The following is a 17,964-nucleotide window of genomic DNA, read 5'->3' as shown; positions in this document are numbered from 1 at the left end:
ACACCAACACAACCTTACATGGTCATGCAGCATAACCATATACAAGACCATCTATGAGTCTAGCCAACACAGTCTGCCAGGAAGAGACTGAAACCTATCACATATGATATGACATATTAACCACATCTACAAAAAGAACTTGACACCTTAAGTGACAGGAACTGATCCCTCAGAGCGAGCTGAGCTGAGTGTGGTTTTCTGTCCACTATGGTCCAACCAGTTCTCACGGGAAAAAGCTCTTGACAAGTGACAGGAACTGCTCGTGCTGAAGTGACAAAACAGTCACCTGTCAATCAGAGTCTGTTTTCAGACTCTAGAGGGTTTCAGTCCAGCTGAGTTAATTCAGTTCCTCCAACCACCAATGGAACCAATAGAAAACCCCATCAGGATTTGGGAATAGCCTAGCCTGGTCCCAAATCTTGTGCTGTATTGCCAACTTCTGTAGTTGTTGCCATGACAAAGACCATAGCCACTGTGTCCATAATAAGTATATAGGTTATAGGATGACAGCTTTTGTGAAAGAGCACAGTTAGATATGGCATATAGAAGCAAACCGGATGGACTTCATGAAAATGATCGGAGAGGTTGAGGGTAGAGGAAGTTCAGGAGTAAAAACAAACAAAATATAATTATTGTCAAATTGTCCATAAAATGTATATAGTATGTATAAGCTGGAAGTAGAGGCCTAAGCATTGTTGTTCACTAGTTTACTCCAAATAGGGAAGGGGTGGTGGGGTTGGAAAGGGAAATATATTTTTTTAAAGGATATGTATATATATATATATGCGAGAGAAAAAACATATAGGGATTGGAAGTGATGAAGACAATTACATTGATGGAAGTTACAATCTATCTGCAATATTAAAGCTGATCTACCACCTAAAAAACATAAAAAATAAAAATAAAGACCACAGCCATTGGCTACACAGCACAAATACAGTGCTATGAAAAAGTATTTGCCCCTTTCTAATTTTCTCTACTTTTGCATATTTGTGATACTGAATGTTATCAGATCTTCAACCAAATCCTAATATTAGATAAAGGGAACATAAGTGAACAAATAACACAACAATTACATATTTATTTCATAAACAAAGTTATGCAACACCCAATTCCCCTGTGTGAAAAAGTAATTGTCCCCTTACACTCAATAACTGGTTGTGCCACCTTTAGCTGCAATGACTCCAACCAAATGCTTCCTGTAGTTGTTGATCAGTCTCTCACGTCGCTGTGGAGGAATTTTGGCCCACTCTTCCATGCAGAACTGCTTTAACTCAGTGACGTGTGGGTTTTCAAGCATGAACTGCTCGTTTCAAGTCCTGCCACAACATCTCAATTGGGATTAGGTCTGGACTTTGACTAGGCCATTCCAAAACTTCCAATTTGTTGCTTTTTAGCAATTTTCATGTAGACTTGATTGTGTGTTTTGGGTCAGTGTCTTGCTGCATGACCTAGCTGCGCTTCAGCTTCAGCTCACAGACGGATAGTCTGACATTCTCCTGTAGAATTCTCTGATACAGAGCAGAATTCATGGTTCCTTCTATTAAGGCAAGTCGTCCAGGTCCTGAGGCAGCAAAGTATCCCCAAACCATCACACCACCACCACCATGCTTGACCTTTGGTATGATGTTCTTACTGTGGAATGCAGAGTTTGGTTTTCGCCAGGCATTACTGGAACCATGTCGTCCAAAAAGTTATACTTTTGAATCATCTGTCCATAGAACGTTCTTCCAAGAGTCTTGATGATCATCCAGGTGCTTTTTGGCAAACTTGAGTCAACCTTTTGGACGAGATGGGTCCCATTATGCCTGGCGAAAACCAAACACTGCATTCCACAGTAAGAACATCATACCAAAGGTCAAGCATGGTGGTGGTGGTGTGATGGTTTGGGGATGCTTTGCTGCCTCAGGACCTGGACGACTTGCCTTAATAGAAGGAACCATAAGATTTTGAAGAGATTAAAAATATTCCTAGAGTGATTGAAGCACGTTGGATGAATTGTGTGGTGAATGGTGAAAAAGTGAAGAGTCTATCTGTTCTTTTGTTTTTTGATATGGTCTCTCCCTACTCAAGTGCAGTTAGGGTATATTACCTACAGAGTCAGAGCATTTATCCCAAGACCAATGCAGTATGATCATTGTAAAGCCTTTGGTCATGTATCAAATGTTTGCAGAAGGGAGAAGCCGAGATGTCCAAGTTGTGGAAAATGTCATATTATGTGTTATAAAAGTGATGAATATGTTGCAATTGCGGTGGGAACCATGAAGCCACATCTTTTGAATGCCGCACAAGGGTGAAAAAGAATGAGGTGGCCAAAGTCAGGGTTGTACAGAGCATTTCATATGCAGCAGCTGTGAAAAGGGTTGAGGGTTTGAATGGTGCACCAGAAGGGTCCATGGTGGTGGATAGGCCTACACTGCAGGTTGCAGGGGTTGCCTTTCACCAGCAGGATCCTGACATTTTAAAGGTTAAGAAGGTGGACTTTGTGGCCTTTATAGCTATGGTAATTAATGGCACTGCCAAGGTGGAGAGAAGGTCCAGGAAGATAGAAATCATAGTGGATGCGGCGGAGCGGTTCCAATATGCCTTTTCGTGAAGAGGACACGACAAAGCCTATTCCACCTCAGGAGACTGAAAAGATTTGGCATGGGTCCTCAGATCCTCAAAAGGTTCTACAGCTGCACCATCGAGAGCATCCTGACTGGTTGCATCATCGTCTGGTATGGCAACTGCTCGGCCTCCAACCGCAAGGCACTACAGAGGGTAGTGTGTACGGCCCAGTACATCACTTGGGCCAAGCTTCCTGCCTTCCAGGACCTCTATACCAGGCGGTGTCAGAGGAAGGCCCTAAAAATTGTCAAGACTCCAGCCACCCTAGTCATAGACTGTTCTCTCTGCTACCGCACGGCAAGCGGTACCGGAGCGCCAAGTCTACTTCCAAAAGGCTTCTTAACAGCTTCTACCCCCAAGCCATAAGACTCCTGAACAGCTAATCAAATGGTACCCAGACTATTTGCAGACACATTTTTTGTTTATCTATTTTTTACTTAACACTTATTTTTCTTAAAACTGCATTGTTGGTTAAGGGTCTACACCTGTTGTATTCGGCGCATGTGACAAATAAAATTTGATTTGATTTGGGGCTGAAAGATTTCTCAGCAAAGGAGTTACATGGAATATTGAGACAAGCCATACCACCCTCTCAGGTCCTAGAGCCAGAGAAGGGAGATATGGAGAATTAAAAGAAGGAATAAGTGGGAGTTGTGTTTGTTTTGGCAATGTACTATTTTATTGGGGTGGATTAAGTTAGTTTCACTATTACGTATGGCTTTTTAATAATATTTTTTGGTATTAACCCATCCAGTTGGTGGCAGAAATGCACCTTTTTGGGTTGTAGTCCGCCATAAAAACCACAGAAGAAGAAGAAGAAGAAGAACACGCAGGACACAACGCAGAGTGCCTGGACACAGCCCTTAGCCGTGGTATATTGGCCATATATCACAAACCCCAGAGGTCCCTTATTGCTATTATAAACTGGTTACCAACGTAATTAGAGCAGTAAAAATAAATATTTTGTCATAACCGTGGTATATGGTCTGATATACCACGGCTGTCAGCCAATCAGCATTCAGGGCTCGAACCACCCAGTTTATAAATGTTAATAGATGATCAGCAGGGTCAAATAATAATCACAGTGTTTGTAGATGCAATAGGTCAGCACCTCAGGAGTAAATGTCAGTTATCTTTTCATAGCTGAGCATTTAGAGGTTGAGACAGGATCAAACAGCAGGTCTGAGACATGGTAGCACTTCCGGTGAGCCCTGAGCAGGTCAGGGTTCCATAGCCGCAGACAGAAACAGCAGAGACTGGATCAGCAGCACGACTGGGTACAGGGATAGCCAGGAGTCATCAGGCCAGGTAGTCCTGAGGCATGGTCCTAGAGCTCAGGTCCTGTTTCCTTTATTTAACTTAAGTGTAGACTAAGCTCTAGAGGTTTTATAACTTCACATGATTTAGCCTACTTGTCAATCCAGATCTGAAAGTTTGATATCCTTTTTACTGTACAGTGTTGATAGTAATTTTTTCCAAAGTTAATCACTGAATGTCCTACTACAAGGATGTGGGCAGGTTGACACACTTCTGAGTCACAATAACACAGATCACACACACCACAGGTTGCTAGGGCAAGTACAATGAGCAGTTGGGAAAATGAAGTCTGCTGCGTGGTTGCCCAATACACACACACTTAATTAAGGTTAGTGTGTAGTCAAGGCTTTGTCATTAAAATAATATTGTGCCTATTTTTCAGATCTGCCAGCCAGGCTCTGTTGGTGACAGGTAACCATGTTTCCACCAAGCTGTTCCAGGCCTGGAGTGGCACGCTGGAACTTCCAGAGGCTTGTAGACCTGAAGCAGTGTGATGTGGTCCAGGTAGTTATCACACACACGTATACACACTCACTCAATCACTCACTCTGTTTTGTTGTATAATTATTTTCACTTAAGAAAATTGTTCCTCTCTCTTTTGGATCTGACACCACTATTATCTCAACCACAGCCCTCACAGCTGCAGTCGTCTGCCCCTGATACACCGGCCGCAACAGGTGATACAGGTCATTATCATATACATGTATACACACATGCATACTCTCCCTCACTTGGGGCTCTATTCAATCACATCCGCTTTAGCCGACATAACGGTTGTTTTGGCGCTGTCTGAGGTGGAACTTTGTTAGAGCTGTCAAATCCACAAGCGGCTCCTGGCATTGCCATTGCCTGCACGGAGTCGCATTAACAGAAATCTCATGCAGCCCTGTTTACAAGTTTGAACACTGGTATGTGAGATGTAATCTACACCTCGATTAGGATGATAGAAATCCTCATTATTTAGTTTAATGAGCGTCATTATTTCTGTATAGCCTACACTTTCTATTTCTGAACTTGTAACGCGAGTAGGACGGGTGTGGCTTGGTGACAAGGATCAAGAGCAGCTGCTTATTGATTTGACAGATCCAACTCGATTACACCTCATACACTGCCAAAACATCAGCTATGTGGGTGTCGGCTATCAGCGGTTAACGCTTGATCTTACTGGATCTAGGCCTTACACTCATTCAGTCTGTTTAGTTGTATGATTCTTGTCAGTTAAGAAAGTTGTGCCTCTCTCTTTTAAATCTGCCACCCCCAGCAGTTCAGCTGCAGTCACAGCAGTCCTCTGCTGTGGTATTTCATTTACTGGCTGCACCAGTTCCTACTACACTGGCTGTGAAGGGAGAAACTTTTGAGGATTCCCAGATGGATACAGGTAATTCAGAATTATATTACATACACATATGCTCACTCACTCACACTAGGCTTGAATGGCGCAAACCCGGTTACCGAGATTTACCGCCCAAAACCACGCCCTTTTTCCGGATAAATAACTGTGAGAAACCGGTAAATTATAATGAATTATTTATATGAACAGCATGGCATGAAATGGAACTGTTAAATTATATGCAATGTCTAAATCTGGCTTCTCTACGGCCTCTGCATGATGAATCAACGCTCAGGGTGGGGACAGACTGCCCATCTCAGTATGGTGACAGGTAGGCCTGCATTTGCTGCAGCATAGTCTATTCTACATTAATATAAAGACTGAATGCGTGTCTCATTTACCCATCTCCATCTGGCTTTCGGGGTCACCTTGTTTTTTAATTGTAAAGATTCTTTTTTTTTTATTGCAGCTGCAGAGAATATCATTGCTTTAAATTTACATTTCAGTCATTTAGCAGACGCTCTTATCCAGAGCGACTTACAGGAGCAATTAGGGTTAAGTGCCTTGCTTAAGGGCACATCAACAGATTTTTCACCTAGTCGGCTTGGGGATTAGAACCAGCGACCTTTCGGTTACTGGCACAACGCTCTTACCCACTAAGCTACCTGCCGCCCCAAATCAGTGCACGCGTGAGTGCTCTCTCGCAGTGTTTCTCTCTCTCCATCAACTCCATTCAAATTGCATCCAAAATAGATCATCCTGTTCTAGATTGATACATAGCCCTATATGTAGATGTCCAAGCCTACCTCTTTCAGGCAATAAATTCAATCAGTATTAGCCTTATATTTAGCTAATTAATGATGGGTTATGCATAATAAGCTTCTAACTTATAGCCCCTGTCTCTTGCGCAATACGCACGCACCTGTGTTCCGCTGGCCTCTCTCTGTCACGCCCTGGCTCTGGGGACTCTTAAAGGTTGATGTCACGCCCTGGCTCTGGGGACTCTAGTATGTTGAGCCAGGGTGTGAGTTTTCGTTTGTTTTCGTTCTAGTTTAGTATTTCTATGTTGGCCAGTGTGGTTCTCAATCAGAGGCAACGGGTATCAGCTGTTGCTTGTTGTCTCTGATTGGGAACCATACTTAGTCAGCCAGTTTTCCCACAGTGTTTGTGGGATCTTGTTCCTGTATAGGTTTGTGTTTTGCACCTTTGGACGTCACGTTATCATTTGTTGTTTTTGTTCGTGTAATCATTATTTAATAAATATGTTCACCTTCCACGATGCGCCTTGGTCCTCTGTATCCGACGATCGTGACAGAAGATCCCACCAACACTGGACCAAGCAGCGTGTCCAGGAGCCAGCGCCAGAGGTATCGCTAAAGGACATCAACCTCGACTGGGCCTGGCCCACGGGGAGGAGAGACCCCCAGAAAATGTTTAGGGGGGGGGCTCACGCCATGGACGACGGGGCAGCAGGAGGCCGCGATAGAGCGGTCCAGCGGGTTTGCAGAGGAGGCCGCCAGGTTAAGGGGGCCACTGGTCACAGAGGAGAGGGAAAGTGTAGAGGCACGGCGAGAGGTACTGGGGTGTGTTACCAGTCCGGTCCGGCCCGTTCCTGATCCCTGCGTAGGGCCAGTGGTGTGTGTCCCCAGTACGGTCCGGCCTGTTCCTGTTCCTCGCATCGAGCCTGTGGTGCGCGTCGTCAGCCCGGCCCGGCCTGTTCCTGCTCCATGCACCAAGCCTATGGTGCGCATCGTCAGCCCGGTTTGGCCCGCTCCTGCTCCCCGCACCAAGTCAGGGGTGCGTTTCGTCAGCCCGGCTCGGCCCGTTCCTGCTCCCCACACCAAGCCAGTGGTGTGCGTCGTCAGTCCGGCACAGCCCGTGCCTGTTCCACCGGTGCCTGGTTTGGCACGGGTCAGCTGCTTCACGCCGGAGCTAGAGCAATCCGCTCCACCAGTGTGCAGTCCAGCTCCGGTCAGCAGGGCCAGACCGGACCAGGGGTACTTTGGGGGGTTAGAGAGGGAGTGGGGATCATGCCCGGAGCCGGATCCGCCGCCAAGGCGGAGTGCTCACCCGGTCCCTCCCCTGTGGTGTTTGGTTGGCGCGGTCGGAGTCCGCGCCTTTGGGGGGGGGGTACTGTCACGCCCTGGCTCTGGGGACTCTAGTATGTTGAGCCAGGGTGTGAGTTTTCGTTTGTTTTCGTTCTAGTTTAGTATTTCTATGTTGGCCAGTGTGGTTCTCAATCAGAGGCAATGGGTATCAGCTGTTGCTTGTTGTCTCTGATTGGGAACCATACTTAGTCAGCCAGTTTTCCCACAGTGTTTGTGGGATCTTGTTCCTGTATAGGTTTGTGTTTTGCACCTTTGGACGTCACGTTATCGTTTGTTGTTTTTGTTCGTGTAATCATTATTTAATAAATATGTTCACCTTCCACGCTGCGCCTTGGTCCTCTGTATCCGACGATCGTGACAGTTGAGCCAGGGTGTGGATTTTCTATGTTTAGTTTTCTATGTTTTTTGTTCTAGATCGTTTAGATCTATGTTGGCCAGGGTGGTTTCCAATCAGAGGCAGCTGTAGCTCGTTGTCTCTGATTGGGGACCATACTTAGGCAGCCTGTTGGCACCAGTTAGTTTGTGGGATCTTGTTCCGTAAAGGTTTGTTGTATGTAACCTCAGGACTTCACGTATCGTTTGTTGTTTTTTTCGTGTTGTGTACTACAAATAAAATGTACGCTTATCTTCCGATAACGAGCGTGACACTCTCCTTAAAAAATGCTCCTTAGTTCTTGGAGTCCCATGCAGGAAAAGCTAGACCAGATTAGCTTGCTGGACATAATTTATTTCAGCATTTCTTATACCAGTAGACTTTTCGAAGAGTGACGCAAGCTCTTTTTTGCTGAATGTTAAATACAGCAGCCAATAGAACTCATGGATAGATTGAAAGAAGAGCGAACGCACGATGGCGGTAGGCTATAGCAGTTATTTATTGAGACCCATAACCATTCAATCAAACTTCAAGAAGAATTCTAGTCCTATATTATTCAAGGATGTCATTAGAATGATGAAGATAAGGACAACTAAACTTATTTCATTTAACTGTGAAAAGCGTGGCAGGAATGAAGCGACAATAGAGCGAGAAAGACGAGGTAGGCTAATAACATTAGGGGAAATATTATGAAAGGTATATATGCGTCAGCCTGCTAATTATACAAATAGGCCCTATAATAATTCAAAATTAAAATCAAATTCGCTAGCCTATACTTGTAACTTTGTAGGCCGCATGTGCTGCACCAGAATTCGCATGTTCTCTTCTGCTTTATCATGGTTTGAATGATGTGCGTAATTCCAGTCCATATAATACGATACAGTACAGCAATACAGTTCACACTCAAAGATGAACCTACTGGAGCTAGTTTTTCATTTATTTACCCAAGAGAGCATGTAGCTAGCTACATCTATGGGCTTTTATGTTTTTCTGTCGTGCGTAATGTGTGGTAGCCTATATCATGTGTATATATATATATATATATATATATATATATACATACAGTGCATTCAGAAAGTATTCAGACACTGACTTTTTCCACATTTTGTTACGTTACAGCCTTATTCTAAAATGGATGAATTAAAAACAATTCCTCAGCAAGCTACAAACAATACCCCATAATGACGAAGTGAAAACAGGTTTTTAGAAATGTTTGCAAATGAATTAAAAATAAAGTATTCAGACCCTTTGCTATGAGACTCAAAATTGAGCTCAGGTGCATGCTGTTTCCATTGATCATCCTTGAGATGTTTCTACAACTTGATTGGAGTTCACCAGTGGTAAATTAAATTGATTGGACATGATTTGGAAAGGCACACAACTGTCGATATAAGGTCCCACAGTTGACAGTGCATGTCAGAGCAAAAAACAAGCCATGAGGTCGAGGGAATTGTCTGTAGAGTTCCGAGACAGGATTGTGTCGAGGCACAGATCTGGGATAGGGTAACAAAAAATTTCTGCAGCATTGAAGCTCCCCAAGAACACAGTGGCCTCCATCATTCTTAAATGGAAGAAGTTTGGAACCACCAAGACTCTTCCTAGAGATGGCCGCCCGGCCAAACTGAGCAATCGGGGGAGAAAGGCCTTAGTCAGGGAGGTGACCAAGAACCCGATGGTCATTCTGACAGAGCTCTAGAGTTCCTCTGTGGAGATGGAAGAACCTTCCAGAAGGACAACCATCTCTGCAGCACTCCACCAATCAGGCATTTATGGTAGAGTGGCTTGATGGAAGCCACCTCTCAGTAAAAGGCACATGACAGCCCGCTTGGAGTTTGCCAAAAGGCACCTAAAGACTCTCAGACCATTAGAAACAAGATTCTCTGGTCTGATGGAACCAAGATTAAACTCTTTGGCCTGAATGCCAAGCGTCACATCTGGAGGAAACCTGGCACCATCCCTACGGTGAAGCATGGTGGTGGCAGCATCATGCTGTGGGGATGTTTTTCAGCAGCAGGGACTGGGAGACTAGTCAGGATCGAGGCAAAGATGAACAGAGCAAAGTACAGAGAGATCCTTGATGAAAACCTGCTCCATAGCACTCAGGACCTCAGACTGGGGCGAAGGTTCACCTTCCAACAGGACAATGACCCTAAGCACACAGCCAAGGGAACGCAGGAGTGGCTTCGGGACAAGTCTCTGAATGTCCTTGAGTGGCCCAGCAAGAGCCCGGACTTGAACCCGATCTAACATTTCTGGAGAGACCTGAAAATAACTGTGTAGCAACGCTCCCCATCCAACCTGACAGAGCTTGAGAGGATCTGCAGAGAAGAATGGGAGAAACTCCCAAAATACAGGTGTGCCAAGCTTGTAGCATCATACCCAAGAAGACTCGATGCTGTAATCGCTGCCAAAGATGCATCAACAAAGTACTGAGTAAAGGGTCTGAATACTTATGTAAATGTGATATTTCAGTATTTTTATAATTTTTTTACTATAATGTCTAAAAACCTGTTTTTGCTTTGTCATTGTGGGTTATTGTGTGTAGATTGATGAGGGGGAAAAAAAACGATTTAATCAATTTTAGAATAAGGCTGTAACGTAACAAAATGTGGAAAAGTCAAGGAGTCTGAATACTTTCCGAATGCACTGTATATGCTTTATAATGCTTTTGAATGACACTTCCAGTTTTGGCGGGAAATACTGGGTTACCCGGGAGAAACGTGATTCATTCTCGGGATGGAATATTTGTAAAATACCAGGAAGATATTAAACCCTAACTCACACCAACAGATGTGCACACACAAACATGTTGTTGAGCTGTATACTTACTGTGACTTTGTGCATCTCTCTTTCAGATCTGCCATGCACTCCTCCACTGCCAGACAGCCTCACCCAGAATTGCATATACTGGGCCTATCAAGACTGATAAAGCCGAGATGGGTGGTTGACAAGGAAAAATAAAACACAACATGCATAAATCTCTCTTTCAGATCTGCCATGCACTCCACCACTGCCTAACAGCCTCACCCAGAAAACCTACTTGAACGTAACAGCGCTCACTGTTGCCCCTAATGGCCCGTTTCCATGTCATCTCCCAATGTCCTCAGACATGAATGGACTTTGAATACTGACTTGTATCACGGTTGACCTGCCTGCTTATTCAGAGCAACATTCAGCTGGTGCGTGGGAGGGGTATCATGCAACTTGTGAACAGCTCACCAGCTAAAACATACAACAGGAAATAGAGGTTGTAGTCTACTCCTGTTGTTGTACTCATACAGAGAAAATATGAGAATGTGGTTTACAGCCCCCTCAGGGGGAAATGAAATACCTTCCACTCCCCTCATGTGGTTTGGAAACAGAAAATATGTAAAACAACAACTGTTGTTGTCACAAATAACAATAATGAGTAGAAATAAAAACTCAAAGTTGTTGCTACTGACTTAACTGACGATCCTGGATGGAATGTTGTTTTTCTACAAGATTATTCACTAGAAGCCCATCATACTAATTCCAGTGACAATCAATGAATCCACAACATGTCTGTGAAGTAAAATGATCATAGCACAGCTAGGTCTCCATTTTGTTTCAGACCCTTCCTCAAGTCTCCCTCCCAATCTACCACTGCACAAAGCCTTGTTCTGCTCACACCTCAGTCTTTACATGAGAAGAGCTGAGAAGGCTAGCCACAGATCTACCCACACGCACAGACAGACTCACGCACACACAAACCCACTTTGCATCTCTCCACTTCAGGGGATGAGAGTCCGCTCTGACCACGTTCTGCACCGACGGACACCAACACACAGGCGACCTTGAGTCCCTCTCTCCAAGCAGAAAGCATGAGATTGATAACAAAAACACCGGCTTTCAGGGCCTAACAGAGGCTGCAGAGCATGAAAGAGAGGATACAATAGTGTCAGCCAGTTTTCATATTACCAAGTAGAAGACGTCTATCTGATGATGCTCTAGCTGGGCTTAGTTCTGGGCAATCTAGGGAGGCGGGAGGGAGAGACAGCCGACTCAAGCACAGAGTACTGTGTGAACGGCATAGGGAAAGAGGGGAACACATGCTGAGACTGTGTTAACTGAGAGAGGCAGACAAGACCACTAAACAAGATAGGTTCAAAGACAAAGAGAGAGTGAAAGAGAGAGGAAAGAGAGAGCGACATGGTCATCATGAGACACCTATCCATCTACTCTTCTCTGTCCCTGGCTGTGATGCTGATCCTACTGGGCTGTAAGCAGGAGACCCAGGCTGAGGTGGTGTAGGACTTTAACCACATGGAGCGCTGTAAGGACTCCCTGTACATGGGAACCCAACCGCAGGGCTATCTCCTCTGTAACTCCCTGAAGAAGATCTGCCAGCGCTACGAGGACAAGCTGCGCTTCGTCACCCTCTGCGACCCCCACAAACACATCCCCATCTACTCGGCCTATACCTTCAAGAAGTCTGATGGCGAGAAGAGGGTGGACTTTCTCTGGATGTTCGAGCCACAGGTATGTGGCAAGTAAGTGTGTGTGTTTGTGTGTTGAATTTCTCACTTTGCTATTATATCGATATGTTTACATGCTCTCGATAGTGAGTTAGAAACCCCATGTCATTTCAAAACATGTTCTCTCATGGATGCAGATGACTGACACCCATTCACTAGTTGGTAAGAGAGCACTCTGCCCGCTCATCAACAGTCATTGAAACATGTCATCATGGTCAAAAGCATAGTTGTATACCTATTGAACTAAGCACAGCGGCTACATAGTCTACCACCCACCAGTATGAAAATGTATGCACTCACTAACTGTAAGTCGCTCTGAATAAGAGCGTCTGCTAAATGACTAAACTGTAAACTGTAACTGTAAACTGTAAGACTTGCTGAGCTGTGAGGACAATATTGCTGCTCTACGCAAAACGAGATGCTGGAGGTAAGCAGCTTTATGGGCTGTGTGAATGGGTGTTACAATAGGATATTGTTGTGATAGCCGTTCATGTAGGAAGCAGGTGTTGTGCATATGCAAATTGATTGATCCTCCCCTCATTTTCCATCTTCAACTCTTCATCAAAATCCCCTCTTTCTCTTCATCTGTCTCGATCTCTCCCCACCTCCCTCCCTCCATCTGTATCCGTCTCTATCCCCTCTCGCCCTCCTTCCCTTCCACTCGACCTCCATCCCTTCCGCTCTCTCCCTCTGTAGTTGGAGTCAAAGAAGGGCAGCAACAACATGGAGCCATTCCCCCAGTCCTCCTCCCACATGAACTTCGAGGACAGCCGTGCTGGAAGACTATGCTGACGTGGCCCAGTACGAGAGAGGCCACCTCAAACTTGACGAGCATCAGGCCAACCCCCTAGACAAGGCATCCACCTACACACTGACCAACGTGGTGCCCCAGGTACGTTGGTTCAGTCTGCACATTTTAAAGAAGGTTTGGTGTGTCTACCTTAAACCGTTTCAGTGCAGGAGAGGGTGGAAGATGAATAATCATTAGAAGACGTATGGGGAATATAAGTATTGTTCTTGCTTCTTGCTGCAGATCTGCGAGTTCAACATCGGGCCCTGGGCCGAGCACGAGGACCTCATCACCAAGCGTCTCAACAACTACTGACGTGGCAAAGCCTACGTGGTCACCGGGGTCACGACCTTCGGGAACATGATCCGCCACGACAACCTGGACCGTGTGGCCATCCCCGAGTACATGTGGTCGGCAAACTGCTGCACCGACTACGACGAGAACGCGCCCTACTTCGTGCGGTACAAGTTCCTAGTGTTCGGGGCCTACGGGCTGAACGACCGTGTCAACAACCACCTGGTGGAGGTTCCAGTGAACCTGGAGAAGTTCCTCAGAGGAAGGATGGACGTGGACAAGATCTTTCAGATCTTCTACAACAACTGTGCGCCTGACTCATAATGAGCAACCATGTGATAGTGATTGCAATCATGCCAGCCTCAAGTGTCACATCTACATTGTCATTCATTTCTGAATTTAGTAGATTGACAATATGAATGTTGCCTGTGGGTGAGTTGTTGCTTACAAGCAATAAAGACCATTGTTCAAACCCTGTTCTGCCTCCATTATATGTAAGATAAATAATGTGAAGTGTAGGCCTACCCCCTGGTTCAACAAACATTGTGCTTTTTGTAAGAAAAGGAATCTCACTTTCATGCACAGACACCTCCTAAAATGTGCAGTCAGACTCAAAGCCTTTTGAGATTATAGACATATCACAGCATGTTGGTCATAAACCCCTTCTCTCTGTAAGACAATCATGTCCTATTTAAGACCCAATGTCTGTTCTTTGATCAGAAGCTTCATTTTCATGTTGGCCTCTGGGTAACACGGACAAGTCAGGAACTCACCGGCTTATATTGTCCACTGCAGAGACAGACTGCACTACACGCCATAGAACAAAGTCAAGATGTTGAGTATCTGAGATGAGATCAAGTGAATCCATATGAATTTATGTTGGATAATTACTGTATTCACATGTGAAAATCACCAGGCTTGTAGACGGTCATCTTTAAAAGGCCCAATGCAGCCATTTTTATATCAATATCAAATCATTTCTGGGAAACAATTAAGTACCTTACTGGAATAGTGTTCCATTAAAATAGCAAAAAATAAACAAAAATAGCTTTTATTTTCATTTTTTAAACTTATTTCTCAAGCAAGAATTTTGCTAGGACTGTCTGGGAGAGGTCTGAGTGGGAAGGGGAAAACTAGCTGTTATTGGCAGAGAGGTTTGGAACGCACTCTCACTTTGTTATTGGTCTATTATATCGATATATTGATCATGATACCAGGAAAGCCGAAACAACACCCATGAAAAACCTGCTGATTAGAAGGTCCTGTGCAGATTGTATTTTCAACCAGCAACTATCAGGAAATAACACTGAACCATTTTTAAAACACTTTTAAAGTGTTAGTTTCATCAGCTGTTGTACAATTTGATACAAAACACAGGAACAAATATTTGGGACTGCAATGGGCCATTAAAGGTTTAGTTATTGCCTCACTCTGTGTGAAGAGTCTGCAACTGCAATCATCCACAAGAGGGCAATAGTGTTCTACTCATGCATTACCTCCTACTGCTGCACAGGACAATACAAGTAGGCTTTATTTAACATATCTTTATTTGTGGATCATAACAGATATTTGCTAAGATATTTACAACAGACATTTAATGAAGCGATTGTCCAATTAAGTCCTTACAAGGATTATCTCTCAGTCAAAGAGTTCACGACACAATGAGTCTTCATTTCCGGGCTGATCTTTCCTTCTCCCTTTCATTTCCTAGCAGTCTGAGGCAGACACAAGTTATAGAATGAGCTATCATCCAGTGACCCCACTTTTTCCACGACATCCACCTGTGGGGATTTATTATTCTCATAAATGGATGGGATGACTAACTTAGAAAGAATGCATTAATGATTAAAGCATAAAAGGTTTATACTGTACTGATATGAATTGTTTCACATAACAGGCTGTGATTCATGTGAGGAATGTTAGGGGCTAGGATGAGATAAAACTTGTATTTCTTATAGATAAGACTTGTATTTCTCACAGAGACTACACTGCTTCTTTGTGATCTGTGAACCGTCCAAGGACATGGGTACTGTAAAAAAGTGCTAACTCCACAGGTTGTTATGATAAAAACTTATGCCTGGCAACTTATGCCTGCCTGTGGTCCTCTGTAGCTCAGCTGGTAGAGCACGGCGCTTGTAACGCCAAGGTAGTGGGTTCGATCCCCGGGACCACCCATACACAAAAATGTATGCACGCACGACTGTAAGTCGCTTTGGATAAAAGCGTCTGCTAAATGGCATATTATTATTATTATTATAACAGGGATGCGCCAAGGGACTTTGTTGCTATGGTAACTAAAGACAATCGCAAAATTGGGACTCAGTTCGTCGACGAAATAGTTCCCCCTATCAGCAAAAGCTGATGTTCCTATCTGGGCTTGCTTTAGCGAGAGCAACATGCGTGTGCGCAATTTCATACAGCGGGCGCTTGGCTTGTCATTGGAAAATGGGACACATTTAATGGATTACAGATTCTCAATATTATTACATTTTATTTTATGTTTCCCTCTTCTCTAACACCCTCCCCCTTATTTTGCATCAAGCTCACACCTGAAGCCTAAATTATTGATTGACACCTGGCTGTCAGTGATGATCAGTCTGGACGGTCAGATTCCGTTGCATGTATGCATTCAAATAATAACCTATCAGTCTTACCGTTTTCATAGACAAGTAGATCTGTTTATCTTACTAAATTGGACCTTGTTCTCGGATGATGGTGACTCCCTCAGTGCTTGACTTGTACTGAAATAGATGCTGGTACTCATTTTGGGTGCCGGTACTGTTTATATTTAGGTGCATGAACTCCACAATACTTTTGAGTTCATATTCTATAAGAGGAACATGAGCTCAAGTAGTAGAACGGTGAGCTCCTGCCCGAGTCAAGCACTGCCCATAGCCGGGGAAGTAGTTTCGGGGGACTAGAAAACAGCTATATCAGGACTATTAATACAGGACTATTAAAAGGCTCTGTGCACTACTTTTATTTCATTTTTATTAACATTTTACAGGGGGTGATGCAGTACCCTCAACACCCCTACTTCCCGCAGCCATGGCACTGCCAACAATCCTATGTTTTAGTGTTTCCTCACTTTAATTGTAAACATGGTAGCTAGGCCAACACAGAGACACATGCTCTTTTTGTTTTTGACCATGAAAGACTGCCAGCCAAAATAATATTGAGAAAGACCATTCTTTCATTGCTTTACTAAGTTACTTACTCTGGACTCACTCCCACAGTACTGTAGACCTGATTATAGGCTAGAGACACCATCATCTGAAAAAGGTGTGCAGGAATTCTGTGGCCGTTGGATCCTCGCCAAGACGAAAATGTGATGGTGAGAAAGGGATGCCTCTGCTTTCGAATAATTACCTCCACTGCAATTCGCACATTTATTTCTTCACATTTTACCTGAAGTCAGTCTTTATCCCAATGTTGTTCTGATTTTAGGGCACTTGGAGACACAATTGAGACAGGTTTTTGGCTTGAATGAGAAGCGGACCAAACTGGCAGAGTTGGAGGTATCTCGAGATGATGATTCAAAAATCTGTAGTCATCATCGACACACGGGCACAAGGTAAGGAGAGTTATAGGATAATTGGTTTAGGCCGCTTAATGGTTCTTCTCCTCAACCTTGCAGCTGAATGGATAATGGCTGATCTACTCCAACAAGCTGGTGTTCTCTCCTGGCATGTTCCCCACCCTCAGTGGCAGCCTGATAGTCAGAGGGGTTTAAATGGTCTTACCTGTTGCGTGCCAACAGAGAGGAAGAGGCGAAACAAGAGGGATAACTGGGCTAAGAAATGTGTCTTCTCCAGCAGGTGGCGTTGTTTTGTTTCTTTCGCTCACCAAGCAAGGAGTTTTTGTATGGCGGTCAATGAGTCTAATTTGGTCATCAAAAAATGGAATGGCTTATTTGCTATGCTTAGGTTGTTACGAGTGTACTGATATAAGTAGAACACGTGACATCTCTGCAACTTTGAGAAAAAACACTTTATATCTGAGTTGTCTCGAGATGGCTATGCATATTCATGACATGAGGCTATTAGCATAGCATCTCTGTCCATTGAATACAAGCGGTTGACGTCAACACCCCTCATCCAATATTCAGAAATATATTAAAATAACGAGATGTATCCACCAATCCAAAGAGAGGAATAGGTGGGAGCTTGATGTTCTGCTCGGTGGACAATGAATCCCGTTGGAGACATAGGTACCTTGTCATTATATAATCTCTGGTGCCACTATAAGAGTTCAGTCATGAGTGCCATGATGGGGGTATGTACATAATATTTGGTCTATTTAAAGAAAATGGTACATATCACAAAAAACACATGCATTCCCATCCTGATGTAGGCTATCTTTAACCCACAATTTTACATCTTGATCCCAGTTAGAGAGATATTATATCTCTGAACTTGTTTGATTCGTAGGAGACAAAGAGTGAGGAGCTGTTGACCCCAACATGGCTGCCTATGACCTCCACCTCCAAATGAAATCAAGCTTTATTTATACAGCATATTTCAGATATGGAATGCAATGCAATGTGCTTCACAGGAGAAAAAAAACGAATTTAAAACAATTAAAATAAAAAATGTAATTTACTACACAACAAACATAAGAGGATACTGAATGAGTAAAAAGCACCG

At 44.0% G+C, this 17,964-nt stretch overlaps 1 pseudogene across 1 annotated transcript; it reads left to right on the top strand.

Annotated features, from left to right (window-relative positions):
* The first annotated feature begins 12,022 nt into the window (after positions 1-12,022).
* Positions 12,023-13,642, top strand: LOC311112953 (endonuclease domain-containing 1 protein-like; annotated as a pseudogene). The gene is made up of 3 exons: positions 12,023-12,249; positions 13,000-13,126; positions 13,268-13,642. The product of its transcript is annotated as an endonuclease domain-containing 1 protein-like (transcript).
* Positions 13,643-17,964: the final 4,322 nt, after the last annotated feature.

Source organism: Coregonus lavaretus (assembly GCF_964263955.1).
Source record: "Coregonus lavaretus genome assembly, chromosome: 39".
Lineage (NCBI taxonomy): Eukaryota > Metazoa > Chordata > Actinopteri > Salmoniformes > Salmonidae > Coregonus > Coregonus lavaretus.
This window is presented reverse-complemented; position numbering and strand designations above follow the sequence as displayed.